The 11,045-nt window shown below is 45.1% G+C and overlaps 1 long non-coding RNA gene across 1 annotated transcript; it reads left to right on the forward strand.

Annotated features, from left to right (window-relative positions):
- Positions 1-4,635: 4,635 nt before the first annotated feature.
- On the forward strand, positions 4,636-6,584 carry LOC139080152 (uncharacterized). The gene is made up of 2 exons (XR_011534419.1): positions 4,636-4,915; positions 6,358-6,584. It is a non-coding gene; the product is annotated as an uncharacterized lncRNA (long non-coding RNA).
- The last annotated feature ends 4,461 nt before the right edge of the window (positions 6,585-11,045 follow it).

The following is an 11,045-nucleotide window of genomic DNA, read 5'->3' on the forward strand; positions in this document are numbered from 1 at the left end:
TTCACTTCAATAGTGAAAAAACTTATTCGCATCAACCTCAGTATATATTTTTTTTACTGTGGTAAAATACACAAAACATATAATTTAGCATTTTAACTATTTTTAAGTTGAAGGGTAGTAAGTACATTCACACTGTTGTGCAGCCGTCACCACTCTCCAGCTCCTGAACTTTCTCATCTTCCCAAACTGAAACTCTGTCCCCAGGAAAAGCTAACTCCCCATCCCCCACCCCAGGCCCTGGTAACCAAGTAACCTTAATGTATCTCTGCTCAGTTCCCTGTAGGGAGCCCAAATACTGGACAGGTCACCCCTCCCCACTCCCTCAGCCAGAAGCACCACGCAGGATTGTTCAGTGTTGCCCACTCCAGGAGGAAGAGGGAAGGGAAGGAGGAAAGGCCACTTATTCAGAAAGCATGGCTGCTGAGATGCCCCCATGCCCACCCTGGCCACTGGGTGTGCCAGCCCGAGCAGGCCCCGACCTGCAGCCTCCCCGGCTGGACGAGCAGCCCAAGCTCATCCTGACAAGGGATGGGAAAGAGGTCAGGAGGCTGTCAGACAGCCTGCTCTGGTGTCAGCTCCTCCACCAATGCAATGGCCCCAAGCTGTGAGGACACTTGGGGACCAGGAGCTGGGCCCCAGTACAGCGGATGAGGAGGGGAGGAGAGGAGAATGGGAGGGAAGCACAGATAACTGAGGTCCCCCCCCCAACCTCCTGCCCCTTAAATACACCTCTGGCTTCCACTGTTCCTGTGGAGACTCAGCTCTCCACCCCGTTGCTGTGGTCCTAAGATAACACACCCTTTCCTCTGGCTGCCCTGAAGACCTGCCTCTTTGCCTTCCGTACTCAGCAGCTCTGCTAAGCTGGCCCAGGTGTGATTTCCCCCTCTGCACATCTTGGCGTTCTTGGTGCTCCTGGCAGCGTGCTGCCCTGCCTTTGATGGTTTTTAAGAATGGTCATGGGCCGTGGTCTCTTCCAAGATTTCCTGCCCCACTTTTTTCTTCTCTTCCGGGACTCCAGTGACGTGCATCTTGGACCCGTTCACCTCGTCCTGAATGCCCAACTTTCTCTCACATTCTCTCCTCTGTTTATAGCCTCCTTTCTCTGTGTGTCTCGGTCCATGAAAGTTCTTCTGAGCTCCGTCCACTCTCCTAATCCTCTCGATTGCTGTGTATGATCTGCTCGGGTATCATTTTCAGCCAGTTCATTGTTCCTTTCTAGAACTTCCACTTCATTTTATATATATTTATGACTTTCACTTTTCTAGTGAAATCTCCACCTGCTCATTTCAGTACCTGAATAGAGCAATCACATATGTTTTTAAAGAATGTATCTCATAACCCCAAACTCTAGAGTCCTGTGGATCGGCTTCTATTGTCTGCCTTTATCTTTTGGTTTTTAGTAATTTTTTTCTTATATTATCTTGGCTAGGCAATTTTATTTATTTATTTTTTTTTTGGTGAGGAAGATTGGCCCTGAGCTAACATCTGTGTCTATCTTCCCCTATTTTGTAGGTGGGATGCCTGCCACAGCATGGCTTGATGAGTGGTGCCATGTCCGCGCCCAGGATCCAAACTGGGGAACCCTGGGCCCCTGAAGGGGAGTATGCAAACTTAACCACTGTGCCACCCGGCTGACCCCCTGATGGTTTTTGATTGAATGTTGATTACTGCATATGAAAAACTGCAGAGGCAATTTCAGGCTCTAGATGTACCATCTTCAGGCAGCATTTTCTTTTACTCTTGGCAGGCATGTGGGTGGGGCAAATTATTTTAATCCAACCTGGGACTGAGTTGATTCGGGGCTGCATTTCAGGGTTTTTTAAATCAGGTGACTAAATCAGATATTAATATGTTTTGTGTTTAGGATCACAGATTTGAAATTACTGTGTACCTCTTGGCTCAGCCTGACAAGAGAAATGTGAGTTCACAGCTTAACATTCTCAAATTGTGGCAGCAAATAAGTCAGTGAAAAGTCAGCCCCTGCGTCTGAGGCCACAGTCCTGGGCGGGAGGAGGGCAGGTGGCTGTGGCTGTGAAGGAGGTTTTGGTTGGTGGGGGGCGGGGGGGCCCGTGGCCAGAGGAAGAGCTGCGGGAGGAAGCCTTTGTCACTGGCTTCATTTCCAGGCCCAGCACAGTTCTTCATGAGTTTTATTTTTTCTTCTTTTGCAAGAACAAACCAACCAAACTAAAGTGGGGAATAGTCTTTGTTAATCTCCTGCCTGGACACCAAGCATGGGCTGGGTAAAATGGGAGATAGGAGTTCGTTTAACTTTTTCCATTTTGTGCGCAGCACCTACGTACGTTGGTCTCCCTCCCTCCCTCCCGTCTCTCTTTCACTGTCTTTCTCTCTTTCCTTTCTTCCCCTGATGCATGGAATGATTACAATGTTTGAAACACAAAACTGGACTCCAAATAATGAAATAGTTTATGAGGTGAGGCCGGCCCTGTGGCTGAGTGGTTAAGTTTGTGGGCTCCACTTTGGCAGCCTGGGGTTTGCTGGTTTGGATCCTGGGCATGGACCTGCACACTGCTCATCAGGCCATGCTGTGGCAGCATCCTACATAGAAGAACTAGAAGGACCTACAACTAGGATATACAACTGTGTACTGGGGCTTCAGGGAGAAAAAAAAAAAAGAGGAAGAGTGGCAACAGATGTTAGCTCAGGGTCAATCTTCCTCACCAAAAAAAAAAAAAGGGAAATGTATAAAAAAATAGTTTATCAGTTAAAACAAGAATTAAATCTGTAAATTATATCACCCATAAGCTATTGTGGAAAACTCCCCAGCTCCATTTGGACAGCGTCTGTGTCTGAGTTATCTTTGCGGTCTATACCACCTGACACACAGCCTTCTCCCAGAGATGCTCTGTCATTTCATTTCTTGTTGCTGGGTGTGACAGTTTATGGAGATGCCCCATGTGGGGTAAACACCCGTCTGTCCACTGTCTAGTGTCCGTTCATAAGTATTTTGCATACGAGAAATAGCTGTCAGTGGCAATGATTAGTTAGTTAGTGGGTTGATTTTGACTAGGGATTCAAATAAAAGATTTGTCTCTTCCTCCTCTGTATCATATTAATTTTCTTATTAACCCAACATAGAGTTTACTCTCAAGTCCTGTCCTGTTAGTTCAGAGGAGACTTGTTAGTTACAGAATACAACAATTATCTCATGTTTAGCAGCACAGCTGTAACTTTGTGACAGCTCGTATCAAACTGCTCCTATTCTGAAATTCATACAAGGTTACAAACCAATGTCACCTCAATAAAAAACAACAACAAAACTGCTCCAATTTTGAAATATAGTGTTGTTTTACCAATCCCTGTTTATTCAACATCCTTGAGCAAAAACCGAATGTAAAAATAACATTGACTTGATGGTTGTTAACTTAAAAGTCAGTGTTTAATGATGGTGTTTATAGTTGTCACTGCTGATGGGAGATGAGACCGCCTTCTTCCCAATGCAGAGGTGCTGCCCTCTGGTGTGAGACCTTGAGCGCCGTGACACCCTTCACGCTGTGTCTAAGCTGGCGAATCTAATTGCGTTTGCCTGAAGCCAAAAATATCCCCAGGCAACGATAATAAAATATGTTTTACTTTAGAAACAAAGTTGTTTCCAAAGTGTGTTGGGGCAGTGCCTTATTAATGCATAAATCCATAAAACAGATTTTCTGGGTGCCAATTACTTAATTCAAATGAAGACACCCTGTTCAATTTCTTCACGGTTATTATGGTGAAAGCAGGCTGGCACTTCAGAACAGGAGATGTGCAGGGAATGGCTAAACTCAAAAGCAAAATCCAAATCTCGCCTCCGGAAGCTTCAGTCACTCACGTTTCAAATAGAGACGACCTGAGGGTATTTCACAGGCAAGTTGCTTGATCCAGATTAGGAATGCAGAAGAATCTAGAATTTTGGTTTGTTTGGAGTATCTTAGGAAACTACCTTCTTTGAATACAGTTAAAATGAGCTCTTGTTAGAGCTAAGCATTTTAAATATTCCGTAAGTTTTTATAAAATTACAGGTTGAACATCCTTGGTGAGCCCAAGACCACCTAGCAAGGCTAGTTGGGGAGAATTTAGGGAGCACTGGAGAAGGTCAAAGATTCACCAGGAGGAGCGTCTGGTGTTAACAAAGGAGAATCACGTGCGAGTAACAGGAGCTCCAGCCAAGGAGACTCTGTGTCCTGCGTGGGGGGCTTACTGCTCAGGGCCAGCTGACCCAGCGGCGTCCAAAGGTCCAGGCTGCCTGCGTGTGGCTCAGGTCAGAGTCACCCAGGGACTTGGCGCTGGCAGCGATTATAGTAAAAAAATGAGGAGCAGTGGGGTTTGAAATAGAAAAGCAATATGGACACAACTAGAAGGACCTGCAACTAAGATATACAACTATGTACTGGGGGAGGGGGTTTGGGAAATAAAGCAGGAAAAAGAAAAAAAAGATTGGCAAAGTTGTTAGCCTAGGTGCCAATCTTTAAAAAAATAAAAGAAAAGCAATATGGAGACAGAGGTTGAAAAAAACCGTCACCCGGGTGATCTCTCCCGCAGCGTAGGCACCTAGAATTTTTTCAGTTTCAGAACGAAAATTTACAAGCTGATGGGAAAGACGTCCTCTGGGGTTGTTCCCATCCTACATGTCTTCGGCAGGTGTGTTGAGAAGGCAATGCCCTGACTGCTCTTCCCCGCACCATTTCTCAGGCCGAGCTCAAGCTCGCTGTTGGCAACCTTGAGGGTGAGGCAGTATCTTCCTCTGGGATCAGGAGCCGCTGCCGTACGTTTGACTGTGAAACAGCGGGTCCCCAAATTCAGCGTTTCTCTGCTGTGACCAAGCCCGGAGCTCATGCAGTGTCCATCTGGCTACCACACACAGGCCCAGTGGAAGTTGGGAAACAGAGCGCATGCTGATGGTCATGCTGTTTCCCGTGTGGTGAGTAGGAAGGTTTTCTGATCTGCAAGTTTCACATCTTTGAGCCACGTCAACAAAACAGTAACATGCTAGCTTATTAGCTTGTAAGTAAAGCAAAAGAAATTCTGTGACCCTTCGCAGACCCAACACTATTTTGGAGTAAACCTTCTGTCTGGTAGTTGAACCTAAGCGCAGAATCCACGACTCTCTCTCTCTCTCTTTTTTAACTACAGTATCTCCAGCATGGTGCCCAGTACATAAATGTTGTTCAATCAATATTTAATGGATCAATGAGTGACTGGTAGAGACACAGAGGAGCTGGATGCATTCATTCATCCAGTTGGTCACCTATAAGTGGATGTAAGAATATTGTGGATGTATATTCGGTGTCACACGCTTTATGGGGAACCAGAGATCTAAACAGGAATTTGATATATTTCTTGTGCTCAAAAAAGCTCGCAATCTGATCCCAAACTGGTTAACAAATAGATTCTGCTTAGTGTGACATATTATAACAGATGCAAGGTTGAGCATCGTTTTGGGAGAAGAAAGAAGACAGTGATCAGTTCACTTGGGAAGGACAAGGGAGACCCTCCGAGGTGACAGTTGAGGTAACTCGAAGGCTTGGCAGGAGTTTGCTAAGGATGGGGCGCCCAGGCGAGGTGGAAGGCTGTTCCACGAGAGTGAACAGCAGGTACCAGGTGAGCTGTGAGACTGAACGGCGCACGAATCTGGGAACTGCTAGTGATTTGTTAGAGCCGGGAAATCCAGGGCACAGTAGGCACGGGAAGAGACTCAGTTGGAGACGGGAATGGGTTCAGATGATGAAGAGTCTTGTGACAAGGAGCCATTGAACATTTTAATGGAGAGGCCATTCCAGATCTGAATTTTAGAAATGACCTTTTGGCAGTATGGGACAAGCCAATGGAAAATCGATGTTTGGTGAGCACCAGGAGAGAGGATCCTGGAGGACTATATGATTGATTGTGATAAGGAAGATAAATGAGAGAGAGAGGAATGGACACCAGCTGCCAGCCGGCAAGTGGTGCCCCAAAATGCCTACACGGGAGCCAGGGTCTCAGTTCCCAGGGAGACGTGGTGCTCGGGCTGGGGGTCTGGTGTGGAGAGATGGAGGAATGGGTAGCAGGGTGGACACTGGAGAACGGGGCAGGAAGGACAGGGAGAGGTGGCTGCTGACAGCAGCGTCCCTTCCCCTCAGGGCTCTTCAGCATGTGGAGTGTCTGTGATGGACGCCCAGGAGGAGGGCGGGAGCCGGGCCAAGAAAACATGCAGAAATGTGTGCATTTGGAATGTGGTCTGCATTGTCGCTGAATCTCCGCTTTGCAAAGCGTGTTGTTGGTATAAAACTGAATTTTTCACACTCTAAATTGTAAAAGACCATAGCGGTGTAATGAGATCATTTGGAAATGGATTTTCATTGGCACTGGTCTCTAATTTTTCAGGGAAAATCCATCTAGCCAATTTTAAACTACCATGAAAGTCGTATGGCGCTCTCCCAAGAATTTGGCTGGATGGCAAGGCTTGAAGTAGTGTCTTCGGAAATCGTGGCTTCTTTCCTGATACAACATCTGTGTGTTGCTCTTCACCTTAACCAAGAAGCAGGGAACAATTCTCTGAACATATTAAGTGATGCTAACTTCAGAGTTCGCAAAATAAAAATAAACAAAAATAAGGAGCAGAACTCTTTCCAATGCCCTAATTTTCAGAAGGCAACTCATTTAAAATTTCAAACAAGGAAAAGCAAGCTGAAAACATCCCAATTGTTGCACCTGACTTTTTCTAATCATTGCTTCTCGTTTTGAGGTTGTGTTTTTTAATTAATAGGCTATTTTGGGGGAGCATTTTCTTTTACAGAAAAATTGAGTGGAAAGTACCGATGAAAATAACAGTAAGAAGTTTTCACATATTGAGGGATATGGAGAAACCATTCTGGTTTAAATCTGATTTGGCCTAAAACTTGTTTTTCCCAGAGCAGCCTGACTTACGGCCCACCAGACAGGTACCGTACATCTGTTTCAAACATTTTTCCCAAAGCAAAGAATGCCCTTTTTAAAGATAGAGATGAATGTCTCCCTTTCTCTGACACGGATACCAGTATTTCTTTGAAGATAAGCTTTGCTGCCCAGAGAACCAAGGGCAAGTTGACCTGCTGCGTCTGTGCTCCAATGCAGCAAAACATCTCCTTGTGATTTTGGGGAAAAAAAGTGTATTCCTGTCATGCTGGATGTATGTTCTTTGTTCTGAAATGATATATAACCAAGCTGTAAACTACACTTCTCCAGAGCACCTTCTTCCCTGGGGAGGATAACACTTCTGGGCTAGTCCTCACATTAGCTCATTAAAGCTCTCTCGTATCTATAGATTTGTTATTGACTATTTGTGTCAACAGTCCTGAGTTCCCACATACCTCTCCCCTCACCCCCCCTCCCCCGTGCCCCTGTTAGTAACATTTTGCATTCCCGTGACACATTTGTTACAATTGATGAGCCAATATTAATACATTTTAAACGAATATCATGTAACTTTCTTTGCACTTTGACTGAGCCCTGGGAAAACAGTGATAGACCATATGTGGATAAAAGTATAAAGTTTTCAATGAAATACCAAGTAAATTAAAACTTTTATTGACGGATTATAGGATTAAAGACAGGAAAGTATATAAAGCTTTCTTTAAGTGTGTTATAGAAAGCAATAGGCTAAAAGGGAGACTAAAATAGTAGATATGTGTTCTCGATTTATTTATAAATGCTTTCTCTTACCTGAACATTTTTATACATCGTGATTGTTGTAATGTGAGTTAAACGGAAAGGGCACGCACAGGGATTCAGTTCCCTCAACAGTCCTATCACACCAGGACTCAAGGACGTCAGCAGAATTCCCAACCAAGCACACAGCTCACTGGGAGGAAGCTAACAAGTGGTCTCACCAGTGGTGACTTTCACTCCAGATGCTTCCTTCACTAGCCACCTCTGTCAACGCACCTCAAAACCTCACCGAGGCTGGAGCAGGCGGAGGGGAGGAAGCGGCGGCAAAGTGCACGAAGCACCGTGCCTGAGAACCTGGGGCAGGTGCTGTGACAGCGAGGTGCCCTCCCTCAAGACCTTGGTCCGTGCTTCCGCGGGGGTCAGAGGGAGAGAGACTCAAAGAGGGAGCCACCTACCGTGATATCCCGCAAGAGCTAAGGGACAGGTGGAAGGAAGGCTGTAGATGCCTGGGCAAGCGGAAATTTCCAACTAAGGGGGTGCGAATCTGGAAGGCAACAGACAAGAGAAGGCGGCCAAGGCACAACAACACACTGACAGCAAGGGATCAGGGCCTGACTAGAGCAGGGACAGCCCACACCCACCGCAGGAGATGACTGAGTGCTGCTGGGTTGGTGGGAGCTGGAGCCCCGGCCCCAACACGGGGCCTGGGGTGACTCCTGACACTCCACAAGGCCCTGTCCACTCAGGCCAGATCTGTAGACCGACACAGTGACCTGACACGTGTCTCCTCTCATTGCAACTCGAGACAGTCTAAAACAACCGTTTCCTAAATACCGTAGCATTTATTAACTTTAAACTCACTTTCATCTATGCCATTTTTGCATACAGATGAAATCTGTAGGCTTAAGAAATGTCCATTTCTTCTTAGTAGATGGAGAAACTGAGGCTATTTCAACAGTGAAATAGATAATGGAGGAAGGGTGCAATTGTTTTCTGGATAAAACTCTTTGGTCTATGTAATTTTCCTGAGTTTAAAATAACACGAGAATTCACTCCAATAAAAAGCAAACATTAGTTTTCTCAAAAAATTTAATTGCAGAACTATTTACAAGAGGTGAACTTCAGCAATACAGAAATTGAATGAAAGGCATTGTCATGGACCAGTTATGGAGGAAATGGTGAGCACATTTTTCTTATAATCAGCTGAGAGTGAAAAAAAAGTCATGGAAAAACAAGAACTCAAATAACGCAATCCTTAAAGGCCCTAAAGTATTGGCCAACATTCTGATAAGAAGCTATTAACAAGAAGCAAGAAATTGTGGTGACGAATAGCATACTGTACACTCAGGGTAGGTATCCTGCATGCTACTGAAGAGAATTTATCAAAAGAACCATAAAAGCATGAGAAAGAGAATTACATAAAAAAGTTGAATTCCAGTGAGGTGTGACTTTGTACAGACGTCGAATATTTGGCACTCTGTTCATCCTCATCGTTGATATGATTTCATATGTATATATATTTATATATATATATTTGTATATATATATTTTAAAACTTTAACTAAACAGCTAGTTTCCTGGTTCTAACATTCCTTGAATTTCTATAGGAGGCATTTAATTCAGTCCTCAGGCCACACCTGGGTATTTTGGCATGTAGTATGGGGGGCGGGGGTATGAATTGGTCTCTGCACGGGAAGGACCCGTCCAGGAGGAAAGTGGCTTAGCATTTGGAAATAAGAGTTCAAAAGTAGCCTAGGATTTACTACTTGTGAGGGGAAAGCTTTTTGAATTCAGCAAACCAGTTATAATGTGGAGGGAGAGCGACACACGTGCTGAGCCCTTTTAGAGTGATAGGACCGTAATATTGAAATGGCTGGGGCTGGGGCATGGTGGTGAGTGAGGGGTCAATCAAAGAATGGGCGAGTGGCATCCAGAAGGTTCCAGAAACAGTCTCAGAGCTTCCTTCATGTACATTAGCAGACAAAACCCAATATACACTATGGCCTACTTGGAAGAGACAATTCGGTACCGAAATTTGCACAAGAAACCTGGCATAAATCTTTTCTTTCCTCTTTGCCTCTCCTCCATCGGGTCCATGGAAGCCTGGACTCCCAAGACTGTCAGGTTCGGAATAAGCACCCATGATGAAGAGTCACATAAAATCTAAGAAAGTAGGGAGGTAAACCTCTGTTACCTTAGTTTGCGTATATACAAAATCTTTTAAAAAGTAGTTTTATAGTAGGTAACTAACATTTCCTCTGCAAAGAAGACGTCTGTCAAGAGTTGAGATCGAAACTCGAAATAATTTCTTTGAACGCTGGATAAAAACGCCAGGGTTAGGAGAGCAATGCATAAAATTATGGGCATTTCTCAATGCTGTGAGGATGAGAAGATGGTTATTTCTTGGAGTGTCCCCATGGACCACTTCTGCATTCTCTGAAGTGTGAAATAGAGCAATTATAAAGAGCTGGAATCAGAGGGCAGACGTCACAGCTTTAGCAATTTGGTGAGTGTGTCTGATTCCGTTCTTGGCACTCTCCCGTGAGCTCAGTTTTCTGCTTCCAGATAATTTTTTTCTTCATCACTTTAATGTTTAGCTTAGTGTCTCTTATTTTTATCTAAGATGCAGCTGAGCTTAAGTGATGGTGCCTGGTTTTTGTTCATGGAACCATCTAGAAACACTTGAAATCAAAGCTGGAGGAAATGGAGAAATGCCTCCTTGTAGTTATTTCTCCATTTCCAAACCTTCAAGAAGCTCTTTTTTGGTCTCCTGGCCACCCCAAACAGTATTGCAAAGAAAGAACCCCTGTGTCTGGTAGTCCTGGTTACCTCTGAGACAGTTATATCTGACTTGATGTCCTCGAGCATCCCACACAGCTGGGAGGATGACAACTGGGAAGAGGACCGTGGCACTCCATGTTTGACAATAACTGACACTTTGACGACCTGTTTCCAAGGAGGTCAAAGGACTGTACAGCCAACAGGTCATTAATCTTCATAGTCTGTCTGTGAGAGAGACAAGGGCCTGGAGGAAACGGAGACGTGACGTTAAGCTAAGGTTAACTTGGTTGCCTGACTAGCCGGCTAGAGATTTCTGGGCTTCCCATTCATTTCCAAAACATTCTGCAGCCACTCTGTGCTGAGGGGCATTTAGCTAAATGTGTCAAAGGGCACCTTCCCTCCGGCATTCTGATCACTGCCCACATTTACTGCAACTATCAACACAGCAAAAGTGACGAGCTGGGCCTCTTGCTGTGAAGGCACAGGGATCTGACTTGACCCTCGTGTCGTGCTTTATGACCAACGGTGCAGGGGAGCGGAGTGAAGCCGTTCCCATTGTTCCAGCCCCGTGGTCAGACACGCTCACCAGTCAGCAGCTGACTCTATTCTGGATCTCTTACCCTCGCGGTTTTCCATTTTATTTT

The sequence above is a fragment of the Equus przewalskii genome, chromosome 28, assembly GCF_037783145.1.
Source record: "Equus przewalskii isolate Varuska chromosome 28, EquPr2, whole genome shotgun sequence".
NCBI lineage: Eukaryota > Metazoa > Chordata > Mammalia > Perissodactyla > Equidae > Equus > Equus przewalskii.